Here is a 27,814-nt window from a genome sequence, read left to right on the forward strand (position 1 = left end):
AATTCCAGAGAATACAAATCAAGGGACTTCAACCGTTCCTAGTAATTTATGTTGTGATCTGAGTGTATTGTCTTTGATTTGGTTATATTACGTATCAGATCATCGTTGTTAATGAAGATGAGGTCCAGTGTATTTTCTAGTCTTGTAGGCTCTAATATTTGCTGGTTTAAGGTGAATTTGGTGCAGAGATTTAATAGCTCGTGTGTGTGTGAATTTTCATCTGAGCTGCCTCCTGGGGTGATCTCTGCTAAAATATTATTTGCTACACTCCTCCATTTTAGGTGTCTCAAGTTGAAATCTCCCAATAACAAGATGTTTGGGGCAGGAGTTGGGAGATTTTCCAGACAGTGGTCAGTTTTCAAAGGCTGCTCCTGGAACTGATGGGAAGTTGCATCTGGAGGCTTGTATACAACCACAATGACAAGGTCTTGGTTTTCAATCTTTAACGCCAAAATTTCATCTACATCATTTGAAGTGTTTAGTAGTAATTCTAAGCAAATGAGTGACTCTGTGATGTACAAACCAACCCCCCCCCTTGTTGCCTGTTTAGTCTGTCCCATCTGAAAAGGTTATTAACCTGGGATCCATATTTCGTTGTCAAAATAATTCTTTATGTGGGTCTCTGTGAAAGCTGCAAACATTGATTTGACTCCGTGAGCAGTCCTTTGATGTAAGGAATTTTGTTGTTAATTGACAGCTTTAGACCCCGTATGTTTGCAAAGACAAACGTCGTTTTATTGATGGAATTTAAGTGGGCTTTATTTGCTGGCTCTAATATCTGTTGTTCTTAAGTAGAGACCAAAGACTGTGCCTCTGCTCCAGAAGTGTTTTCAGTTTGTGTAAGATTCCTGTCATTTCTTGCCAGTCTTTTTTCATCAACACAAGTATTATATTCGTCATTATCCCGTGCAGCCCTCAACAGACGCTATTACATTGCATTGTACAGACCTCCTCAACGTCGATGTTATAAGTGTCAACGCTGGGGCCACATCGCCAGGAAATGCCCATCTAAGTCACACTGGTGTGCAGTGTGTGCCAATGCTCATCCTTCTGAACGGTGTTATGCTATGATCAAACAGCAACAGACTGTTGCTAAACAATGTATCAATTGTAAGACCTCAGGAGTCACAGCAGCTCATGCTGACTGCAGTGTGAGGGCTGATCGCATCGCAGCCAACCGCACTTCACCCTGTACCCCTCATAATGGCCCCCCAGGACTACCAGGTACCTCGGGTCTGAATACTGGCTCAAGACAATGGGGTTGAGCACCTCACCTGGGGAGCACGTCAACAGACCTCCATCACGTCGGCTGTCAATACCAGCCTAGCTGAGTCAGCTGACAGTCAGCCAAATAGCTCAGCTGACCGGGACTTCACGTCTCCAGATGTTCCAAGTCTTGCTCCTGTGGTATACAACCTGATGTCGCGCATAAAAATACTGGAAACACAACAATTTCTCCTGAAACAACAACTTGAACAACACAAGGAAAGATGTGTAGAGTGTACCAATAACAAGACTGTCACAATTTGTGAAAGCAAGTGTAAGGCTGCTGAACAAGGTGGTGGTGGTGTTCTTAATCACAGTAATGACGAATATAATACTTGTGTTGATAACTGTAGTGAGCATCATAACGAAGGCTATGGTGTCAATGATGTTAGTAATAGTGATGACCGTAATATAAGTGGTGGTGAAGAGTGTGATGAGGGCAATGGTGTCTATAATGTTAGTAATAGTGATGAGCATAATTTAAGTGGTGGTGAAGAGTGTGATGAGAGCGGTGGTGTGTATAATGTTAGTAATAGTGATGAGCGTAATTTAAGTGGTGGTGCAGAGTGTGATGAGGTTAGTCACATAGACATTAATGTTGAATACAATACTGTTGACAAATGTAATGAACACAATGTTGGTAGTGGCGCTGGTGATGACAGTTGTAGTGTTGCGTGTAATGTTAGTGGAGGAGGGAATGTGAGTGGTGGTGTCACCTATCATACATTCACACATAAACAGCGTCTTGCTCTGGGTTTACGAAGACTCCCACGAGGCCTTACAACTGGAGGTGCACTTACAAAACTCATGGACAAGGGTAGCACTGTTGACATTGATAAGGTCTGCTATTTATATGAACAATTTTTTCATTATGCTGAGAAACTCAACAAGATCCCAGGACTACTATAATGGATCAAAACTCGTATAAACTTTCTATATTAAGCTGGAACATTGCATCACTTAGAAAAAGACTTCCTGAACTTCATCATAAAGTAACCACCGAACCCATTGATGTTGTGTGTCTACAAGAGTGCAGAGTCCCTGAAAAATCCCAACCCCCTAAATTACCATCATTTGTTGCATATAACCTCAAATCTACTAACTCTTGTGTTCTATATATTAAAAAATCACTTCCCCATCAACTTCTTGCACACAAGAAAACAGAGGGGCTACAATATCACGGTGTTAGGATTTATATAGGGAACTCTGCTCTCAACATATTTAACTTGTATGCTCCTGCTGATAAATTTAATTACTTGGAGCTCCCAACTTGTGCTCATTCTGAGCCTACTCTTATTATTGGCGATTACAATGCGAGACACAAAAGCATTGGAAACTCACAGTTTGGTAATCGTAATGGCAATCAACTGTTGTCACTCTTAAACAGTCATGATAATGTCCAAATTGTAGGTGACCTTGAACCCACACATATCTATGGAGGCATCCTTGATCTGTGCCTGGGCTTCAACATTACTTCTGCCAGCTGTGAGTCTTCCATTGTAACAGATATAGCGTCTGATCATTTCCCTAGGCTAACCTCTCTAGATATTGGTAATACTATCCTTCCTGGTGGGATATTCAAACGGAAACGTTTTAATGTTCCCACAGATCAGCATGATGACTTTGTTGCACATGTGACTGACTGGTATAATTCCTATGAGTGTTCCTCTGTAGAGACCTTTAACAATGATCTTGTGAGCAGTATTCAGAACTGCTTAGAGCCGCCACTGCAACCTCTTGGTACTCTAAACCCAACAAACTTCCATAATAATCATACCTCCTTCAAAAACCATACTTATTACAATGATTCTAAACTTCGTACACTGAAACGTACTGCTCGCAGACTAGGCCTAGCCTATAGAAAACATCGTACCCCTGGAATGCTGAGGCTCTTCCAAACTGCCCTTGCTGCTGCCAGAGAGCGTATGACAGAGCTGCGGCAAACCGACTGGGAAAAATTTGTCAACGGTCTTAATGCTCACACCCCACTTAGCCGGGCATGGAGGGACATAAATAGAATTAAGGGTAAACGAACTGGGCAGATCGCGCACCCTCATCCCTTGCATAGGGCGAATGAGTTAGTCAGTGCTTGGGCTGCTACATCTAGCTATGACAATCTTCCCAGTACCACACAGGCAAAATTAAATGACAAATATGATGCAAGGGAGAGACTTGTTTGCTTTATGCTCAGTAAGGCAGATGATTGCAACATTCCTTTCACTAATTATGAACTTGATGCAGCGCTAACTAAGGGCAACTCCACGTCGCCTGGTGAGGATGGTATTACTTACAACATACTCAGATTGCTGTGTCGAGTACCAGGTAATCCATTACTTGAATTATATAACATGAGCTATGTAACTGGGGAGCTCCCTCAATCTTGGACCAACAGCCTCATCATTCCAATTCCTAAGCCCAATCAACAAAATGCATTTCGCCCAATATCTCTTACTAGCTGCTTGTGTAAAACATTTGAGAGAATGATTCTTAATCGTCTCATGTACAGAATCAAACAATTTTTGTCTCCCCGGTTACATGGTTTCATGCATGGAAGGAGCGTGCATCATTGCATAGCCACCTTTCTCACCCTGCACACTGACAGCTCCTACACTACCTTCCTTGACCTTAAATCCGCTTTCGATGTAGCCAACCGACATGTAATAATTAGTGAACTTGCCAGAATGGATGTTGGAGGATGGCTTCTCCGCTGGATTAAAGGCTACCTGTCCAACAGAAAATCGTCTGTGTTGTTCCAGGGACATAGAAGTGTAACTAAAGACTTTGAATTAGGAACCCCACAGGGAGGTGTGTTCAGTCCCACGCTGTTCAATATTCTAATTAATGCATTACTTAATGCTATGCCTAGTCAGCCCCATAATTATGTGATTAGTTTTGCTGATGATATAATGATTCACACCACCGGATTCTCCAACACCCAAAACATTCTTAATCATGTACTAGCCTCGTGTCAGGACCTGGGGTTGATAATCTCTACTGATAAAACAAAGATACTCAATAGGCGTCCTCCTCGACAGAGAGGCACAGTTCGTCAGATCCAATTGCATGATGGGTCTCTTCTAGAATATGTAAGCAGATACAGGTATCTAGGCTTTGAGGTTCCACTACTTGGACCTGTTGTAACAAGACTTTGTCGCCAATACAAAGAACGACTAAGAGCACTTAGAGTTGTGGCAGGGCTTCACCCCAGGTATGGTGCTAATGTTAAAATTGTGAAAATGATGTATCTTGCTTATATTAGATCATTGGTTGATTATGCTGCGCCACTACTTGCTCTTGTGTCTGACTGGAAGCTTGGAGGGCTGGAAAAACTGCAGAACGAAGCAATGAGGATCATCCTAGGATGCCCTCGTACTGCCAAAATTTTAAATATGCAAAAAGAACTTGATATTCCAAGCATCAGAGATCGTGTTACTGAAAGAAATATCCTAATTGGGGTTAATATGCTCAGGCAAGCTCATTCAAACCCCTGCACAGAAGCCCTCCAAACTTTCCTCAGCACTGGTGAACACTCCTCCAGATGGATCGAAAAGACTGGAACCGACCTCCGCATGAATCAGATACATGATCTATGTCAAGTAAGGCAACAGCGGCACTTCTCCGCTCCATGAAATATTACCCCATTCCAAACTACCATTCCTCCATTTCCCCCCAAACTACTACTTAAATCACAACCAAAACTTCGCCTTGAAGCCAAACATGAGGCCTTAAGCTGTATTGATAACTTAGTCACACAGCACACACTCTCGCAAATTATTTACGTTGATGGTTCTGTTCACCAATCCACTGGTGCAGCTGGTAGTGCTGCTGTTGTCGTACAGAGTGATGGCTCTCTTAAAGAAATTGGAGCACGCATCAATAATTGGGCCTCTACCCTTCAGACAGAACTGTTTGCCATACTCCTTGCACTGAAATGCATCTATGTATCAAAGATTGACAGTTTAATTGTAACTGATTCTCTGTCATCCATAAATGCTCTCAACTCATTAAGCATAAATTGTGGCATGCTTGTGTCAGAAGCCAGACACAGGTATGGTAGGATTGTGGACAGTGGAGTCAGAGTGCACATGCTGTGGATTCCATCTCACATTGGTCTTCAGATGCATGATAGAACTGATAAATTGGCTAAGCTGTATGCTTTCAAAGAGGGAGTAGATTACAATCTTGGCTTGTCAGGTAGTAGTTTGAGAACAATAATACGAAAAGAACTTCAGCTGAATTTTATGGACTTAAGGCTCAGGGAGATTGACACCAGTGAGTCCATCTATCATCATTCTATCATGCAGGAGGAGCCACATGTCTATGGTGCATCCAACAAAATAAGCAGACTCTTGGATATCACTACCGCCCGGCTCCGGCTGGGTTACAAGTATCTTTGGCAGGTTAAATCACCACCACCAGATGTAGACCAAACGAAATGTAAACTTTGCCAGATGGATTATTGTCACACCCTGCGTCATTATGTACTGGAGTGCGATAAAATTAATGAATTTAGAAACAACTCACTCAGAAGTGTTCAAGAAATGGCTAAGTATTTTATCCACAGTGGTATATTACAGACCATTCTGGAGAAATACCCTGACTTTGCTAGCTGTAAATAAAGCATTACCACATATGTGCATATGTGTGTGTGTGTGTGTGTGTGTGTGTGTGTGTGTGTGTGTGTGTGTGTGTGTGTGTGTGTGTGTGTGTGTTTGTGTGTATGTGTATGAGTGTGTGAGTGTGTGTGTGTGTGTGTGTGTGTGTGTGTGTGTGTGTGTGTGTGTGTGTGTGTGTGTGTGTGTGTGTGTGTGTGTGTGTGTGAGTATGAGTGTGTACTCACCTATTTGTACTCACCTATTTGTGGTTGCAGGGGTCGAGTCCTAGCTCCTGGCCCCGCCTCTTCACCGGTTGCTACTAGACCCTCTCTCTCCCCGCTCCATGAGCTTTATCAAACCTCGTCTTAAAACTGTGTATGGTTCCTGCCTCCACTACGTCATTTTCTAGGCTATTCCACTGCCTTACAACTCTATGACTGAAGAAATACTTCCTACTATCTCTCTGACTCATTTGTGTCTTCAACTTCCAATTGTGGCCTCTTGTTTCTGTGTCCCCTCTCTGGAACATCCTGTCCTTGTCCACCTTGTCTATTCCACGCAGTATTTTATATGTCGTTATCATGTCTCCCCTGACCCTCCTGTGTGTGTGTGTGTATGAGTGTGTGTGTGTGTATGAGTGTGTGTGTGTGTGTGTATGAGTGTGTGCGTGTGTGTGTATGAGTTTGTGTGTGTGTGTGTGTGTGTGTGTGTGTGTTTATGTGTGTGTGTGTATGAATTTGTATGTGTGTGTGTGTGTGTGAGAGAGAGACTCAGCAATCAACATTTGCACCAATAACTCACTACAGTTGTGACCGGGTGTGGAAGTGTGAATTGCTCATTACTCTAAAATTTGTTCATGATTGCAGCCATGTATAAACGTAAGTAACCATTCTTACAGTATTCATTACCTTTGTAACTTGTGAGTTCATTACCTTTGTAACTTGTGAGTTCATTACCTTGTACCTAGTTCAGCCATCAAAACTTTGGAGCCCGGTCCCTGGACCCATTGTGTACCTCTGTAATCTGTAAATACCTTTGTAACTTGTCATGATTATGACTAGACCTACCTGGAGTTCATTACCTTTGTAAATTGTGAGTTCATTACCTTTGTAAATTGTGAATTCATTACCTCTGTAACTTGCTCAGCTATCAAAACTTTGAGGCCCACTCCCTGGACCCATTATGTACCTCTGTAATCTTTTGACTACCGCCCACAGGATGGGTATGGGGTGCATAATAAACATATTAAACTAACTTTTTTCCTTCCTGGCACTAAAAAGTCTTCTCTGGAGAGGTTATGGTTCTCCTGTTATGTTTCCAATAGTCTGGCTGGTCTGTGTCTTCTTGTCCCTTTTACATGATGTGCCTAGCAGTATGCGTTGTAGCATTTTCTTTCATGGAGTGACGATTGACACATTTCTGGGTGAAAAAGTTACAGGAAGGGAAGTTGCACCCTCCTTTTGTCATGTGGGTGCGGCATTTTTTTGGGGAGGGTCAACGGTGCATGTCCCACCTGTTTTACCAAATATACCATGCCTGCAGATACCCAAGACATAGAATTCGCATAGATTGGAATTTTGTTTGCTAGGATAAACAAAATGCAGATGTGGTATACAGAGACTTTACAATCATGCGTGATAAAAGAATAAAAGGAAAAGATAGTAGATGGATCTATAACTTCCTGACAAACAGAACACGAAAAGTAATAGTAAACAGAATAAAGTCTGAGGCAGCTACAGTGAAAAGTTCTGTTCCACAAGGCACAGTACTCGCTCCCATCCTATTCCTGATCATCATTTCTGACAGACAGGGAGGTAAGCCATAGCTCCGTGTCTTCCTCTGCAGATGACAACCGAATTGCCATGACAGTATCCTCCATCGAAAACACTGCAAGACTACAAGTGGACATCAACCAAATCTTCAAATAGGCCCCTGAAAACAATATGAAGTTCAATGAAGAGAAATTTCAACTACCAAGCTATGGAAAACTTGAGGAAATTATAACTGTATCAAGGTATACAACAAATTCTAACCATACAATAGAGCTAAAAACTATTGTGAAGGACCTGGGAGTCATAATACCAGAGGATCTCACTTTCAAAGACCACAACAATATATCTACCCCATCTGCTAGGCTAGAAAAATGATAGGATGGATAATGAAAACCTATAAAACTAGGGAAGCCTGGCCCATGATGATTCTCTTGAAATCGCTTGTTCTCTTTAAGATGGAATATTGCTGTATAATAACGGCCCCTTTCATGGCAGGCAAATTGCAGACCTTGAGAATATACAGAGAGCTTTCATGGCACGTATAAGTACGATAAAGTACCTAAATTACTGGGAAGGTTGAAGTCCCTTTATTTGTACTCCCTGGAGTGCAGGTGAGAAAGGTACATGATAAAAAAACACAGAAAATCCTATAAGGACTAGTCCCAAATCTGCATACAAAAATCGCTCCCTATGAAAGCAAAAGACTCGGCAGGAGATGCAACATCCTCCCCCCCCCCAATGAAAAGCAGGGGCGCCACGAGTAAGCTATGAGACAACACTTTAGTGTCAGGGGTCCAAGACTGTCCAACTGCCTCCCAGCATACATAAGGGGGAGTAACATGGACCCCTGGTTGTCTTCAAGGAGGAGCTGGACAGGCACTTAAAGTCAGTACTTGACCAGACGGGCTGTGGCTCGTACGTCGGTTTACGTGCGGCCGGCAGTAACAGCCTGGTAAATCAGGTCCTGATTCACCATGAGACCTGATCATGGACAGGGCCGCGGGGACGTTGACCTCCGAAGCACCTTCCAGGTATCAATAAAGATGTTTATATGTTTCTTACTACCCTCTTCACATAACATTGTATTACTTGAAATACTTTGCTCTACGATGCTCTTTTCCGTTGTAAAGAATAAACATCGTTGGACTATAACACTAATTTATATTAGGTTTAAGGCTTATTGGTAAGACACATAGGCAACAGTTAGGCATCTTTATTCCGAAACGTTTCAAGTGAGAATGCTTGGATCTGAGAGGGACGTGACCTCTCAGTGAGTACATTCTTTCTTCTATTACTCTACACCTCTCCTTCCGACAGTATGTAAGTCTCCACACTTGCTTGATCTTCACATTGTTTCAGACTATGGAAGAGAACTCTTCTCCAGGCTGGGGGACTGACAACCTCAAATGTACGTCGTCAAGGGTGATGGACTGATTACATCGTCTTCACATCTCTGCTACTCCTGCCTACTTTCTGTACTCGACTGAAGAAGCCTACTGTGTAGGCGAAACGTTTCGTAGTAAAGATGCTTAACTGTTGCCTAGTTACCAACCTGTTGGTATTGTATGCCATTTTAATATTCATTAAGGCTTATTAACTACGAGTCATTAAGGTTTCGTGTAACCTATTCATAACCATTCAAAAAATTTAAACCTTAAAATCGGAATTACAGCAAACTAAGTGTGTATACACTGAGAGATACATACCTCTTAGTATATATATATATATATATATATATATATATATATATATATATATATATATATATATATATATATATATATATATATATATATATATATATATATATATATATACATGTATATATATATATATATATATATATATATATATATATATATATATATATATATATATATATATATATATATATATACATACATATATATATATATATATATATATATATATATATATATATATATATATATATATATATATATACATACATACATATATATATATATATATATATATATATATATATATATATATATATATATATATATGTGTGTGTGTGTGTGTGTGTGTGTGTGTGTGTGTGTGTGTGTGTGTGTGTGTGTGTGTGTGTGTGTGTGTGTGTGTGTGTGTGTGTGTGTAAAATAATGTATTTTCTGGAAAAATAGTGTATTTTGTATGTAAATTGGTAAAATACATTGTATTTAATAAAAATTATATTATAAAAAAATGGAAACCTCTGCGCCTCCGCTGAGGACGAGGAGAGTCGCCATTGTGTTTTTTGAATGAGCCAAGAAAAACGTTAGCGAAAATAGGAAGAATTTTCGTCGCTCTATAGGTTATATTGGGTTTACACCTATCATATAGGAGCCGAAATTGTTGGATGTGCATTCCTGCATAACTTGAGCATTAAACAGATGTACAGGACAGCTCCAGGAACCTCAGATAAGCTATCTAAATTATGTTTGTAATTCTGGCCAGTATTATCATCATAAATTTAGGTAGAGGGGGGTTCTGTACATGATACACAGTAATCTCCAGACAAATTGATGAGTGTTATGATTATAAATTCTCCTTCTGTTATATAAATGTGTATATGTAATCATTTATTAATTTTAAGCCAAGATCGCAAGTTCTGCCTATTGGGCACGATATATATATATATATATATATATATATATATATATATATATATATATATATATATATATATATATATATATATATATATATATATATATATATATATATATATTCTTGAATAAATACTATTGTGGAAAATACTGTATATATTTTCCAGAAATTCAGTATTTATATGTAAATAGATGGCCATACTGTATTTAATAATATTTATGTCATAGAAAACGGAAAGCCTGCGTCAGCATAGAAGGGGACTCGCCATCTTGGGTTTTGAATTTGTATTAGAAATGTTGTAATGGGAAGAATTTTTCGTGCTCTAGAGGTTAAAATTGGATTGACACCTCTCAAATAGGAGGCGAAATTGTCGGATGTGCATTCCTGCATAACTTGGGATATCAGACGACTGGACAAGACAGCTCCAGGAACCTCAGATAAGCTCTCTAGATTTGTGTGTAATTCTGGCCAGCATTATTTTCATAGATTTAGTTAGAGTGAGGTTTTCTGAGTATGATACACATTAATCTCCAGTCAAATTGGTGAGTGATATTAAGATATATTTTCCTTCTGTTATGTAATTGTGTATATATATAACCATTTATTATTTTTAATATAGAGTCCACAAAATTTATATATTTACCAGTATTCCTGGTTATACATATTTCATTGGTAATTAATAGGTCCAGAGCAACTGGTGGATATGACAGTGGTAGGTATCGAAGGGGGACATTTTTTTCGACCTAAGTGTCCCAAATTCCTACTTGTCTAACTGATAAATAATAGTTATCATTGTTCATTTACTGTTATGTATATAATTATACATCCAAGTAAATGCAATTTTCCACATTTAATTTGCCCGTTGGTCCTTCTTGAACCGGAGGTAATTAGTGAAGTCATTAATTAGTTAATTACTTAATAATTATATATGAAATGACAGGAGGTGGATGTTAAGTTCACAAATTTACTTAATGTGTAGTGGATTATAATTATTACAATATTAATTTTGATAAGTCAAGTCTGGCTAAGTTTATATTAATTTGTATAATATTAATTTGATAAGAAATTTCTGGCCAAGATTTATATCAGTGTATGTGTAATTGATAAGCCAGGTGTTGCTAATTATATTAATGTGTATAACATTAATTTTACTTAATGTGTAGTGGATTATAATTACAATATTAATTTGATAAGACATTTCTGGCCAAGATTTATATCAATGTATGTGTAATTGATAAGGCAAGTGTTGCTAATTATATTAATGTGTATAATATTTATTTTGCTATGCCAAATTCTGGCAAGGATTTATAGTAATTTGTATAATAATTTTGATAAGCCAAGGCTGGCTAAAGGTTTGTATTAATGTACATTTAAAATTTATATATAAATTTCTTACATGTGTAATTGCTAAGCTCAAGTAGCTAGAATTTATTTAAAGGTAAGTTGTACTATTTACCTTTATAAAGTGCATAATTTAGTACATAATCAGTGTTATTAAGTAGAATTTAATACATTGCATCATGGCTGAAAATGAGGAAATTAATGTAGAAGACAAACATATGGAATATAGAGCAAAGAAAGCATCCCTGCAAGCTAGAAAGGGTCATGTAACCAAGGCATACAATAAATGTTTGGAATTAATGAATCAAGAAACTGTGAATACTGATGATTTAAAATTGTATTTAGATGCTTTAGGTAATAGATATGATTCATACAAATTATAATACAACAAATATTAAGGAGATTCATTAGTAAACTGTGTAGATGAGACTGAAGTATTGAAGGTTCTCATTATCCATCCTGTCATTTTTCTAGCAGATGCGATTGATACAATGTTATGGTCCTTGAAGGTGAGATCCTCCGACATGATCACTCCCAGGTCTTTGACGTTGGTGTTTCGCTCTATTTTGTGGCCAGAATTTGTTTTGTACTCTGATGACGATTTAATTTCCTCATGTTTACCATATCTGAGTAATTGAAATTTCTCATCGTTGAACTTCATATTGTTTTCTGCAGCCCACTGAAAGATTTGGTTGATGTCTGCCTGGAGCTTTGCAGTGTCTGCAATGGAAGACACTGTCATGCAGATTCGGGTGTCATCTGCAAAGGAAGACACGGTGCTGTGGCTGACATCCTTGTCTATGTCGGATATAAGGATGAGGAACAAGATGGGAGCGAGTACTGTGCCTTGTGGAACAGAGCTTTTCACCGTAGCTGCCTCGGACTTTACTCTGTTGACGACTACTCTCTGTGTTCTGTTAGTGAGGAAATTATAGATCCATCGACCGACTTTTCCTGTTATTCCTTTAGCACGCATTTTGTGCGCTATTACGCCATGGTCACACTTGTCGAAGGCTTTTGCAAAGTCTGTATATATTACATCTGCATTCTTTTTGTCTTCTAGTGCATTTAGGACCTTGTCGTAGTGGTCCAATAGTTGAGACAGACAGGAGCGACCTGTTCTAAACCCATGTTGCCCTGGGTTGTGTAACTGATGGGTTTCTAGATGCGTGGTGATCTTGCTTCTTAGGACCCTTTCAAAGATTTTTATGATATGGGATGTTAGTGCTATTGGTCTGTAGTTCTTTGCTGTTGCTTTACTGCCCCCTTTGTGGAGTGGGGCTATGTCTGTTGTTTTTAGTAACTGTGGGACGACCCCCGTGTCCATGCTCCCTCTCCATAGGATGGAAAAGGCTCGTGATAGGGGCTTCTTGCAGTTCTTGATGAACACAGAGTTCCATGAGTCTGGCCCTGGGGCAGAGTGCATGGGCATGTCATTTATCGCCTGTTCGAAGTCATTTGGCGTCAGGATAACATCGGATAGGCTTGTGTTAATCAAATTTTGTGGCTCTCTCATAAAAAATTCATTTTGATCTTCGACTCTCAGTCTGGTTAGCGGCTTGCTAAAAACTGAGTCATATTGGGACTTGAGTAGCTCACTCATTTCCTTGCTGTCATCTGTGTAGGACCCATCTTGTTTAAGTAGGGGCCCAATACTGGACGTTGTTCTCGATTTTGATTTGGCATAGGAGAAGAAATACTTTGGGTTTCTTTCGATTTCATTTATGGCTTTTAGTTCTTCCCGCGATTCCTGACTCCTAAAGGATTCTTTTAGCTTAAGTTCGATGCTTGCTATTTCTCTGACCAGTGTCTCCCTGCGCATTTCAGATATATTGACCTCTTTTAGCCGCTCTGTTATTCTTTTCCGTCGCCTGTAAAGGGAGCGCCTGTCTCTTTCTATTTTACATCTACTCCTCCTTTTTCTTAGAGGAATAAGCCTTGTGCATACATCGAGTGCCACCGAGTTAATCTGTTCTAGGCATAAGTTTGGGTCTGTGTTGCTTAGTATATCTTCCCAGCTTATATCGGTTAGGACTTGGTTTACTTGGTCCCACTTTATGTTTTTGTTATTGAAGTTGAATTTGGTGAATGCTCCCTCGTGACTAGTCTCATTTTGTCGGTCTGGGGCTCCACGCATACATGTCTGAACCTCAATTATGTTGTGATCTGAGTATATTGTTTTTGATATGGTGACATTTCTTATCAGATCATCATTGTTAGTGAATATGAGGTCTAGTGTATTCTCCAGTCTAGTAGGCTCTATTATTTGCTGGTTTAAATTGAATTTTGTGCAGAGATTTAAAAGCTCGTGTGAGTGTGAGTTTTCATCAGAGCTGCCTCCTGGTGTTATTTCTGCAACAATATTATTTGCTATATTCCTCCATTTTAGGTGCCTTAAGTTGAAATCCCCCAGGAGCAAGATGTTGGGTGCAGGAGCTGGAAGATTTTCCAGACAGTGGTCAATTTTTAACAGCTGTTCCTGGAATTGCTGGGAAGTTGCATCCGGAGGCTTGTAGACTACCACAATGACTAGGTTTTGGTTCTCGACCTTTACTGCTAAAACTTCCACTACGTCATTTGAGGCATTAAGCAGTTCTGTGCAAACAAGTGACTCTGCAATGTACAGGCCAACCCCCCCCTTTTGCCTGTTCACTCTGTCACATCTGTATAGGTTGTAACCTGGGATCCATATTTCGTTGTCCAAGTGATCCTTTATGTGGGTCTCAGTGAAAGCCGCGAACATTGCCTTTGCCTCTGCAAGCAGTCCACGGATGAAAGGTATTTTGTTGTTTGTTGCTGGCTTTAGATCTCATGATCTAATGATCTCATGATTAATCAGTATTATGAATCAGAGGAAAAGATTCTTTCTTGTAAAAGTCAGGTCTTGAATAAATTAAAAGTGTAAACCAGGCAGGTAATCAGACTGCTCCAATAAATAATATGTCTTTGCCAAAACTCCCAGAATTATGTTTACCTGTGTTTAATCCTGGTGAAAATTGGGAGGAATTTTGGTCAATTTTTAAAGCAGCTGTGCATGACAGGAGTGACCTAGCCTGTGTAACTAAATTATTTTACCTCAAAGGACAGGTAAGAGGAGATGCTCACATACTCATACAAGCCTTTCCCAATGTAAATGACTCTTACAGGGAAGCACATACTCATACAAGCCTTTCCCAATGTAAATGACTCTTACAGGGAAGCAGTTGACTTGTTGAAGGTCACTTATGGTAATATAGAACAAAGTAGGTTGGATCTAGTGAATATCATTGTTAATTTAAAATCCCCAGATCACACTTACAAAGGTTTACAGCAGTTTAGAGTTAAACTGGAGAGCACTCTCAAAACTTTAAGTAATAAATATAATCTGAAGGAATCCGACTGGTTACTGAGTGCCATGGTACAGAATAAATTAAACTATAAAACACTTGAATGGGTCTCAAACAAATATCACAAGGATTATTTTGGTCTGGAGGAAATAAGACTAGGTCTACAAGAATTGATTGTGCAGTTGCAGACCAGCCAACTCATTTTAAAGATGCAACACATGATAACTCTGAGGTATCTGTCAAGTTTCACAAAGGGAAAAATTATCCTAATGTTAATAATCAAAATTCATTTCCTAAAAGGAGTTACATAGGGGCATATCAAGGAGCAGGAATCAGAAATAATGATTCTCCACAAGGTAAAAAGAATAAGTACCCTCCTAAGAGTAGCCCAGTTAATAAGAAACCAGTCAAAGAAAGGAGAGATTGTCTCTTCTGTAAGGGTACTCATTTTTCTAAGAATTGCAATGCATACAATTCATGGAAAGATAAAGTTGAAAGATTGGAGGAACTTGACGGATGTATCAGGTGTTTAGGTAATCACAATGTAAAGGATTGTCATGCTAAATTAAACAACTGTTATCAGTGTCACAAAGGAAGACACCATATAGTCATGTGTAAGGGTCTATATGACAATGTTGATAATAATGATAATTACCTGGAGTTTAACTGGAGAGAGTTCCGGGGGTCAACGCCCCCGCGGCCCGGTCTGTGACCAGGCCTCCTGGTGGATCAGAGCCTGATCAACCAGGCTGTTACTGCTGGCTGCACACAAACCAACATACGAGCCACAGCCCGGCTGATCAGGAACCGACTTTAGGTGCTTGTCCAGTGCCAGCTTGAAGACTGCCAGGGGTCTGTTGGTAATCCCCCTTATGTATGCTGGGAGGCAGTTGAACAGTCTCGGGCCCCTGACACTTATTGTAAGGTCTCTTAACGTGCTAGTGACACCCCTGCTTTTCATTGGGGGGATGTTGCATCGTCTGCCAAGTCTTTTGCTTTCATAGTGAGTGATTTTCGTGTGCAAGTCTGGTACTAGTCCCTCTAGGATTTTCCAGGTGTATATAATCATGTATCTCTCCCGCCTGCGTTCCAGGGAATACAGGTTCAGGAACCTTAAGTGCTCCCAGTAATTGAGGTGTTTTATCTCCGTTATGCGCGCCGTGAAGGTTCTCTGTACATTTTCTAGGTCAGCAATTTCACCTGCCTTGAAAGGTGCTGTTAGTGTGCAGCAATATTCCAGCCTAGATAGAACAAGTGACCTGAAGAGTGTCATCATGGGCTTGGCATCCCTAGTTTTGAAGGTTCTCATTATCCATCCTGTCATTTTTCTAGCAGATGCGATTGATACAATGTTATGGTCCTTGAAGGTGAGATCCTCCGACATGATCACTCCCAGGTCTTTGACGTTGGTGTTACGCTCTATTTTGTGGCCAGAATTTGTTTTGTACTCTGATGAAGATTTAATTTCCTCGTGCTTACCATATCTGAGTAATTGAAATTTCTCATCGTTGAACTTCATATTGTTTTCTGCAGCCCACTGAAAGATTTGGTTGATGTCTGCCTGGAGCCTTGCAGTGCCTGCAATGGAAGACACTGTCATGCAGATTCGGGTGTCATCTGCAAAGGAAGACACGGTGCTGTGGCTGACATCCTTGTCTATGTCAGATATGAGGATGAGGAACAAGATGGGAGCGAGTACTGTGCCTTGTGGAACAGAGCTTTTCACCGTGGCTGCCTCGGACTTTACTCTGTTGACTACTACTCTCTGTGTTCTGTTAGTGAGGAAATTATAGATCCATCGACCGACTTTTCCTGTTATTCCTTTAGCACGCATTTTGTGCGCTATTACGCCATGGCCACACTTCTCGAAGGCTTTTGCAAAGTCTGTATATATTACATCTGCATTCTTTTTGTCTTCTAGTGCATCAAGGACCTTGTCGTAGTGATCCAATAGTTGAGACAGACAGGAGCGACCTGTTCTAAACCCATGTTGCCCTGGGTTGTGTAACTGATGTGTTTCTAGATGGGTGGTGATCTTGCTTCTTAGGACCCTTTCAAAGATTTTTATGATATGGGATGTTAGTGCTATCGGTCTGCAGTGGGACTATGTCTGTTGTTTTTAGTAACTGTGGGACAACTCCCGTGTCCATGCTCCCTCTCCATAGGATGGAAAAGGCTCGTGATAGGGGCTTCTTGTAGTTCTTGATGAACACGGAGTTCCGTGAGTCTGGCCCTGGGGCAGAGTGCATGGGCATGTCATTTATCGCCTGTTCGAAGTCATTTGGCGTCAGGATAACATCAGATAGGCTTGTGTTAACCAAATTCTGTGGCTCTCTCATAAAAAAATCATTTTGATCTTCGACTCTCAGTCTGGTTAGTGGCTTGCTAAAAACTGAGTCATATTGGGACTTGAGTAGCTCACTCATTTCCTTGCTGTCATCTGTGTAGGACCCATCTTGTTTAAGTAAGGGCCCAATACTGGACGTTGTTCTCGACTGACACAACAACAGTAGCTAATGTAAAAATTGCTGCTAATGTTAATAATGATGGTTTTGCTGAAGTAGCCTTACCTGTGTTACAGGTAAAAATTGATGATAAAAGGCATAAATCAAAAAATGTAACTGCATTATTGGACCAGGGATCCCAGCGTACTTTCATAAAACGTAAATGTCTTGATGGTATGAAAGTACAGATGGGAGATCCCACAACTTTAAAATTATCTGGTTTTCTCTCAGATAAAAGAGCTCAATTGTATGACACTGTTTATGTAACTGTCAGGTTGGGCAATGAGAAAAAACGTGTTAATACAATAATTGTAGATATACTTCCAGAGAAAATATCTACAGTAGGGCTTAGTAAAGCTACAGAAAGACTCTCACATAATGTAAATTTAGCACCTTCTGGTGTAAGTGATGATTCTGAAGGCCCAATAAATATTTTGATAGGTAGTGACTATTATGCCTCCTTTGTAAAGGGTATGGTAAAGAAATGTGGTGTCACCCTTTTGAAGACTGCAGGAGGCCATGTAATGTATGGTAGGATTCCTCGTAATAATAATTCATGACCAGAGGAAACTACAAATACCATAACTGTGTGTCTTACTCATGAAGTCATGCCCCAGTATAATTCTTTCATAGAGGATGGTGTTGAGCCAGTGCATAAATTGTGGGAATTAGACAGCATTGGAATAAATGTAAATGAAGAAAGTCCAGACGATTCTTTTACTCAAGAACAATACCCGAGAGATGTAAAATTTGAATCTGGACAATACTGGGTACGACTTCCGTGGAGACTGAACCATCCAGAATTACCCACTAATTACAGAATGGCATATGGACAATTAAAGGCTCAGCTCCGCGAACTGAGTAAGACACCAGAATTGTTAACTGCCTGTAATGATATAATTGCTGAGCAGTTAATTAATAAATTTATAGAAGAGGTACCTCCTGAGCAAGCCAAAATTTATGGTCACTATTTGCCCCATCACGGAGTGAAGAAGGATTCTAAGACCACTCCTTTGAGGATTGTGTTTAATTGTAGTGCCAGGAGTAACAAAAATGTGCCTAGTTTAAATGACTGTTTGATGACAGGTCCGTCGTTGACGGAAAAATTAGGAGATATCTTGTTAAATTTCAGAGTGAAGCACTATGCCTTTACGGCTGACATAAGTAAAGCTTTCCTAAGAGTGGGTTTACAAGAGGCTGACCGGGATTGTACCCGCTTCTCATGGCCTGAGAATCCTAGTGACCCACTTAGCCCTCTGAAAACCTTTCGCTTTAGGAGCGTATTATTTGGTGCTACATCCAGTCTGTTCCTACTTCAAGCGACGATAAATGCACACCTTAAACGTATGGAAAGTCCATTGAGTAAAGTAATGAGCAAGCAATTTTATGTGGACAATTTCCTGGGTGTGACGTCAACTGAAGAGGAACTGTTAATGACTCATGGAGAGGCTAATAAAATAATGCAAAGTGCAAATATGCCTCTGAGGGAATGGAATAGTAATTCGTCCAAATTAAAGGACAAAATAAGTAAAGATTACCCTGGAGATGAAGTGCCAAAATGTAGTAATGTATTGGGTTTAACTTGGGATACTGAGAGAGATTTGTTAATGTTAAAACCTAATAATTACAGTATGCCCAATAAATTAACTAAAAGAGTTTTGCTTGCTGAAGTTTCCAAATGTTTTGATCCACTAGGTTTAGTGTCACCCCTTACTATAAGAGGGCAATTATTAATTCAGGAAGCATGGAAACTTAAATGTGCTTGGGATGAAATTCTACCTGAGGAATTCATTAACAGGCGAGATGAATTAATTGGTGATTATGAAAAAATTCCAATGTTGGAGTTCCCATGCCAGGTGGCCAATCCAAATGGGAAAAATGTACTCCACATTTTTTGTGATGCTTCAAAATTGGCATATGGAGCAGTTGCTTACCTTCAATGTAATAGTGTTATTTCTCTTGTTATGTCTAAGGCTAAAGTGTCTCCAATTAAATCATGTACCTTGCCTCAGTTGGAATTAACAGCCATTTATGTAGGTGTCAAATTAGCTAATTATATAAGAAATAAGTTGCAGGAGGTAAATATTAGTGACACTGTAATTTGGTCTGATAATGAGGTATCCTTACAATGGGTTCGCAATGGAAACAGTAAAATTGTGTACGTACAAAACAGAGTCGCTGAAATTTATCAGATGCAAGAGAAGTATAATAGTTTGGGTCAGCATATGTTAACATTTAATCATATACCTGGTGAGGAGAATCCAGCTGATTTCTTGTCTTGAGGTTTACCTTATGCTAAATTTGTAAATGCTGTATCATGGTTTAAAGGACCGAGTTGGTTGGTAAATAAAGCTAATTGGCCTGTACAAAAGGCGTATATTGCTCCTGTTGAAATTACTGTGACCACCGCTCCAATAGTTTGTCCTTCCTTAGCTATTGATATAAATAGGTATTCTTCTTTACCCAAACTAATCAATGTAACTAAATTGGTGTTTAAATTTCTAAACAAGATGAATATTTCATATAAGTTTTCACATCCTCTTGAATATTGGATAAATAAGGTACAGGAGGAAATCTATGGAAATGAGATTAAATTGATGATGGAAAGAAAAATTGTGAAAGGTCCTATAATAGAGAAACTCGGGCTGTATTTAGAGAACAATGTAATTACGTGCAGAGGTAGGTTACAAAATGCTGAATTGGGTGATTATGCTAAACACCCTATCTTACTGCCCAAAACTCATCATCTAACAAATTTGATTGTTCTAAATGCCCATAAAAATGTAATGCATGGTGGGGTACAAGATACCTTAAATTGTATTAGGGAAACTTTCTGGATTCCACAAGGACGGCAAAGTGTAAAAAGGGTGATTAAATCTTGTGTAATATGTCACCGTGTGGATGCCAGATCCTATATGTACCCAGGTCCTCCACCATTGCCAAAGGAGTGTGTACAATTAGTGAAACCATTTGATGTAACAGGTGTAGACTATAGTGGTCCAATAATTTTAACAGGTACGTCAAATGGTGTTCCACTGAAAGTGTATGTTTGTTTGTTCACCTGTACTGCTACTAGGGCAGCTCATTTAGAAGTGGCACAGGACTTGTCTGCAGAACAGTTTATACAGCTGTTTCGAAAATTTGCAGCTAGGAGATCCTGCCGAGGCTGATGATTTCGGATAATGCCACAAATTTTGTAGCAGGTGCTCAACACTTGATAGAATTAAATAATAGTAACGATGTTTAATCTCTGTTAACCCAGCGAGGGTGTACCTGGAAATTTATTATTCCTAGAGCCCCTTGGAAGGGGGGGCTGTACGAAAGACTGATAGGCACAGTGAAGAGGTGTCTCCACAAAGTACTACACCGGAAGAGAATTAATTTGGAAGAATTCCGTGCAGTGTTAGTGGAGGCGGAAAATCGTATAAATAATAGGCCTCTCTCGTACATGAGTGATACACCTGATGCAGATGTATTAACACCATCTCACCTAATATGTGGAAGGAAGTTGGAAGCTGCCCCGGTCTATAGAGATAATCCGGAAGAAAGTGATGAAGATTACAATGATGCGGCAGTGTTGTGTAATAAATTTAAAATGTTAAATAAAGTAATTGATCATTGGTCTAATGTGTGGCGTAAGGAATATCGTCTTACACTACGTGAACACTTTTATGGTGCGACAGAAGCAGTAAATCGACAGACCATTCAACCAGGTGACATTGTGTTAATTGACACTGAACAACATCGAACATTGTGGCCTCTGGGCAAAGTATTGACATTGTACCCAGATGCACAAGGTGTTGTCAGGAATGTCAAAGTGTTGTGTCGTGGCCAGGAAAGTTTACGCACAATTAATAAATTGATTCCCTTGGAGTTAGGTGTTCAATCAAACGTAAATGAAAATCTGAGGGAAAGTGACACGAGTGATATGGAAGATAACGCAGACCAAGTGATGCCGGAAGATGAAATCGTAGTAAGACCTACTAGGAGAACAGCCACTCAAGCCAGAACTGGCTGGAATCGTCTCCTAAAGGAAGGAATAATTTGAATCGTTTAGCAACGAACTCCGGCCAGCCGCAGTGTGGAAAATACTGTATATATTTTCCAGAAATTCAGTATTTATATGTAAATAGATGGCCATACTGTATTTAATATTTATGTCATAGAAAACGGAAAGCCTGCGTGTGCGTAGAAGGGGACTCGCCATCTTGGGTTTTGAATTTGTATTAGAAACGTTGTAATGGGAAGAATTTTTCGTGCTCTAGAGGTTAAAATTGGATTGACACCTCTCAAATAGGAGGTGAAATTGTTGGATGTGCATTCCTGCATAACTTGAGATATCAGACGACTGGACAAGACAGCTCCAGGAACCTTAGATAAGCTCTCTAGATTTGTGTGTAATTCTGGCCAGCATTATTTTCATAGATTTAGTTAGAGTGAGGTTTTCTGAGTATGATACACATTAATCTCCAGTCAAATTGGTGAGTGATATTAAGATATATTTTCCTTCTGTTATGTAATTGTGTATATATATAACCATTTATTATTTTTAATATACAGTCCACAAAATTTATATATTTACCAGTATTCCTGGTTATACATATTTCATTGGTAATTAATAGGTCCAGAGCAACTTGTGGATATGACAGTGGTAGGTATCGAAGGGGGACATTTTTTCGACCTAAGTGTCCCAAATTCCTACTTGTCTAACTGATAAATAATAGTTATCATTGTTCATTTACTGTTATGTATATAATTATACATCCAAGTAAATGCAATTTTCCACAACTATTATCATATATATCATTATTATAATTCACAGGGAAGCGGTAAAAATATAGTCATATAGCACCTTGGGGAATGATAATAATTAAGTTTTTATCTAAGGAGATAGTGTAGGTTCACTTCCTTGGATCAACAATCCTCATTGGAGAGCGCATAAATATTATTACAGTCGTGATGGGAGCGGTAAACCCATTGGGGTCATCTTGCCCCCAGAATGCGATCAATAACAGTTGACTAATACCCAGGTGAACAGGGACAGCAGGTGTAAGGAAACATGACCAACGTTCCACTCGTGCCGGGGATCGATCCCGAACCTTCAGTATGTAAGCTAAGGACATTACCAAACAAGCCACAAGGACTCATATTTGTCAACGATAACAGTCATGGTACCTGGGAGTGTTCCACTCACCTGCATCTCCCAGGTAGCCTCACTGGGGCAACAACTTAAGATTCGATCCAAGGAAAGGGAAGATGGGTCTAAGTCCTTGCCAAGATCTAATCATCTTTCTTGAGAGTGAACATCTCCATGACAAGAAAAAAATTAGTGATAGAAAATGGGTGTTATTGGTTACGTACGGAACACGTACATGTGCAGCAGCAGCAGCAGCAGCAGCCTGATAAGATAGGCAGTACTGCGCCATCTATCTTATTTATTCCATGGGATAAGCTGTTACAAAGGTGATCACTATACAAAACGATGGTGCATAAGGTCATGAAGTACTGGTCCAACATCTGATCATTTCAAATTAGCACATAAACGTCCTGCACAAATGTAAGTATGAAGTTTGACTAGTGTTGCGAAGAACGTTCAGGGTTGTATTACTGTTCTCCTTGAGGGAGGTTCCTTGATCCTGGTGAGAACCTCTTGATTCAAGGAACTCTACCTGCCTTCCTCTACCTTGAATCGACCGTGAATGCATCACATTCCTCCAGACACTATTATATGACCCCTGTATGTTTAGCTCTCACCATCAATGTAATAATAATAATTAGGTATATTCAGGTTTAGGTAGTTACATAAATTATCATACATAGTAGCACGTGTGTAGATTACCTAGGATAACCCAAAAGAGTAAAGTGGCTTATTTCCACAATAATAATAATACTAATAACAATAATTTCTGCAAAATACATGATACAACTGACACAGGCCTAGTTGACATTATTGACAAAGTTCCTGGTTATGTAGAACATTTCTGGCAGCTGAGTCAGTCTTGTCTCCCAGGATGTGACCCACAACAGTCAACTAACACCCAAGTATCTACTTACTACTAAGTGAACGGGAGCAGCAATGTGTCACCCGAGCCGAGGATTAATCTCGGATCCTCAGTGTGTAAGCTGAGGACGCTACCAGCTAACTACCAGCACCCAAAACCAATGTTAAAAAAAAAAAAAGACAGAAATTCGATGACAGCAAAATCAGATGTGTGGGTGCTGATAACCATTTTGTGTAAAGTATTATGAAATTTTTGTTCTAATTAAAATATGTTAAATAATTTTCAATTCACCTCTTCTAAACGGCTTCAATATTTAATGAGTGATGCATCTTAGAGCCAGGATAGCACCCATAAGTTTTGTTGGTATGCAAACAAATTTGTTGACGTAAAATATTACAAAACTAGGAATTGTTGCAGTCCGTGCCATAACTGGAGAATGACGCAAGTGATCGGCTTCAACTTTTCACCACTGGTGAAGTTTTCTAAACACATGGTTCACACTACTGTTGGATAGCTTAAGTCACAATCTGCCAATTTTACATAAAAGGGAAGGAGCACTGCAACAAGTCCACCGGCCCATGCTAGGCAGGTCCAAGTAACCTACCAGTCTAAGCTATGGCCAAAGCCAATTTGGTGTAAGTCACATCCACTTAAGAAGGCTAGAGTACTGCTTCAGACCCACTAGCGCAAGCCAGTCAGGTTCAACTCGCACTCACTCATGTATTTGTGTAACCTATTTTTAAAACTACACAAGGTTTTAGCTTCAATAACGGTACTCGGGAGTTTGTTCCACTCGTCCTCATCTCTATTACCAAACCAATACTTTCCTATATCCTTTCTGAAACTAGTTTTTTTTTTCTTGAAATAATTGCTGTGAGTACCATCTTCGTTAGATACTTTTAGCACGTTATTTACATCCCCTATATATATATATATATATATATACATATTCCTCTTTTCCATTTATACACCTCAGTCAAATTCCCCCTTAATTCTACGCCTTTCTTGAGAGTGCAGATTCAGGGCTATCTGTCTAAATAGAAAAGATTTCTGATACATGGGATCAACTTTGTCATCCTCCATTGTACGTTTTCTAGTGCATTTATATCCATTCTGTAATACGGTAGCCAGAACTGAGCTGAGCAGCATAATCCAAATGAAGCCTAACCAAAGATATGTAAAGTTGCACAACAACCTGAGGACTCCTATTGTCTATACTTCTTGATATGAAGCCAAGGATTGTGTTCGCTTTATTGCGAACACTTAGTGATATTCATTTTTTATTCAGTAACTAAAGAATGCTTCTTCTGATTGGCTTCAAAATATTACTCATGATACATTCTATAAGTATACCCCACAAGTTTAGTCGAAATATGTGAAAATTTGAAATTTTACTGAAATGGAAATTGTTGGAATCAGATTTATTGCTGTAGAATGCCTTTTCTGATTGGCTTCAAACTTTCAATTTGATGTTATTTATTAAATAAAACACAGCTTGTCATGGTTAGCTGTATAGATATTAGTTTATTATGCAAATTGTTTCCCTTGTAATAATTAGAGAATGCCTTTTCTGATCAGCTTCACCTTAAATGTTGGTGTACATTAATAGATGGTATTTTTTGTATTAATTTTGGGCTGTGTGCCTGCCACTTTTCCATTTTTTTTATAATTTTATGAAATAAGTTTTATAAAATAATCAAACTCAAATATATTTTCTTATAGGTTTACAATTTTTTTTTTAAGTGGAATAAGAAATGAAAACTTCAAAAAATAAAAATCTGCATTTTATTTTTCAGTAAGACAACAGAACTTGACAAAAATATAATGTCATAGGCATAAACATAATCTTGCAATAACACTGTTACAGCTAAAACCATCAGTGAGACATCAAGTAACTAATGTTATGTGTACCTGGAGAGAGTTTTGGGGGGTCAGTGCCCCTGCAGCCCGGTCTGTGACCAAGCCTCACAGTGGATCAGGGCCTGATTAACCAGGCTGTTACTGCTGGGTGCACGCAAACCGACATACGAACCGCAGCACTGCTGATCAAGCACAGACTTCAGGTGTCTGTCCAGCACCTTGAAGACAACCATGGGTCTATTGGTAATCCCTCTTATGTACATTGGGAAGCAGCTGAACAATCTTGGGCCCCTGACACTTATTGTGCTGTCTCTTAGCATACTTGTGGCACCCTGCTTTTCAGCGAGAGGATGTTGCATCTCCTGCCGAGTCTTTTGCTTTCATAGGGAGTGATTTTCATGTGCAGACTTGGTGCTAATCCCTTAAGGGTTTTCCAAGTGTATATAGTATATTATTATGTATCTTTTTCGCTTGCATTCCAGGGAAAACAAGTCGAGGGATTTCAACCATTCCCAGTAATTTAGGTGCTTTATTGTACTTATGTGTGTTGTGAAGGTTTTCTGTACTACATTCTTCAGGTCATCAATATTGCCTGCCTTGAAAGGGGTCATTAGTGTACAGCAATATTTTACCCTAGAGAGAACAAGCGATTTGAAGAGAATCATCATGGGCTTGGCTTCCACAGTTTTGAAGGTTCTCATTATCCATCCTATCATTGTTCTAGCTGATGTCGTACATATATTGTTGTGAACTTTAAAAGTGAATTCTCTGACATTATCACTCCCAGATCCTTCACAATAGTTTTTCACTATTGTGTGCTTGGAATTTGTTTTATATTCGGATGCAGTTTTAATTTCCTCAAGTTTTCCATATTGGAGTACGCAATTTAAATTTCTCTTTGTTGAACTTCGTATTGTTTTCCATGAACCATTTAAAGATTTGGTCGATGTTCACTTGGAGTTTTGCATTGTCTTTGATGTAGGACACTGTCATGCAAATTCAGGTGTCATCCGCAAAGGAAGACATGGTGCTGTGGCTTACTTCTCTGTCTATGTCAGATATGAGGATGAGGAACAGGATGGGGGCAAGTACTGTGCCTTGTGGAACAGAGCTTTTCATTGTAGATGCCTCAGACTTTACTCTGTTTACTACTACTCTTTGTGTTCTATTTGTTAGCAAGTTATAGATCCATCTACCAACTTTTCCTGTTAATGTATAGTAAATAATAAGTTCAAATGAGGTGATCTTAATTTAATGTATAGTAAATAATAAGTTCAAATGAGGTGATTTCAAAAATGAATATATCATTGCTTAGTTAATCTTAAGTTAATTTTAAGCCTGCCCATAATGTTCTGCATACAAGGGGCTTTTGGCATGTACACCCAATCACTATATTTTTTTGTACAACTATGTATCATGTCCAAATAAATAAATAAATAAATTTGATATAATATAAGTCTGATATTCAGTAAGTCATTATTGGAGCATTGTGAGTCACACAATCAGTTATTTTATGTATATCTGAAATGTAAAGTTTTACTCTTTGTATTATCTTTGCTACCAGTATGTGTTGAGTATAAAGTTAACATACGTAAAAACCAATTAGAGACAGCAGCTGAGGACTCCATGGGAATAAATTGCACACTTAAATTATTTTGGGTTCTCCTAAGCTAGATACTATATATAATTTGCCGTCATTGTGTGATTGTAAGTAAAGTCATATACCGGTATATTAAAATAACTAAATTATTAATAGGTTTACCTAGATGATGCTGTATGATGCTAGTGGGTTTAGCACTTCTTTTTTATAATAATAATAATAATAATAATGCAGTGGACCCCCGGTATTCGATACTAATCCGTTCCTGAGAGCTCATCGAATACCGAAAATATCGAAAACTGAATCAATTTTCCCCATAAGAAATAATGGAAATCAAATTAATCCGTGCAAGACACCCAAAAGTATGAAAAAAAAAATTTACCACATGAAATATTAAGTTTAATGCAATAGAATAATTACAATAACAATAGATTAATTGACACCTTTAATGAAGATCTGGTGATGATTGATGGGATGGGAGGAGGGGAGAGTGTCGAAGTTGTTAATGTTTAGAAGGGGAATCCCCATCCATTAGGACTTGAGGTAGCAAGTCCTTTTCCGGGGTTACTTCCCTTCTTTTAATGCCACTAGGACCAGCTTGAGAGTCACTAGACCTCTGTCGCACAACAAATCTGTCCATAGAGCTCTGTACTTCCCGTTCCTTTATGATTTGTCTAAAATGGGCCATAACGTTGTCATTGTAATAGTCACCAACACGGCTTGCAATAGCTGTGTTAGGGTGATTTTCATCCATAAAGGTTTGCAGTTCAACCCACTTTGCACACATTTCCTTAATTTTTGAAGTAGGCACAATGGATTCCACAATTGGCATAGGCTTCTCAGGGTTAGCCCCAAACCCTTCAAAATCTTTCTTAATTTCCATACTAATTCTCACCCTTTTTACCACAGGGTTGGCACTAGAAGCTTTCTTGGGG

The 27,814-nt window shown here is 39.0% G+C and overlaps 2 protein-coding genes across 6 annotated transcripts in view; one reads left to right on the forward strand and one right to left on the reverse strand.

The window, feature by feature from the left end:
- LOC128684112 (organic cation transporter protein-like) overlaps nt 1-27,814 on the reverse strand; it is a 664,663-nt gene that overhangs the window by 275,357 nt on the left and 361,492 nt on the right. The gene's annotated exons all lie outside the window — the stretch shown is intronic.
- The window catches only part of LOC128706567 (uncharacterized), a 71,045-nt gene continuing 66,023 nt past the window's right edge, over nt 22,793-27,814 (forward strand). For 3 of the 5 annotated variants that reach the window (XM_070090367.1, XM_070090357.1, XM_070090394.1), the window contains exon 1: nt 22,793-22,974. The gene's annotated coding sequence lies outside the window, so the exon portion shown is untranslated. Of the gene's footprint in view, nt 22,975-23,431; nt 23,653-27,814 lie in introns of those variants that run through there. The other 2 variants (XM_070090377.1, XM_070090384.1) reach the window with 2 other exon arrangements.

Source organism: Cherax quadricarinatus, chromosome 3 (genome assembly GCF_038502225.1).
Source record: "Cherax quadricarinatus isolate ZL_2023a chromosome 3, ASM3850222v1, whole genome shotgun sequence".
NCBI lineage: Eukaryota > Metazoa > Arthropoda > Malacostraca > Decapoda > Parastacidae > Cherax > Cherax quadricarinatus.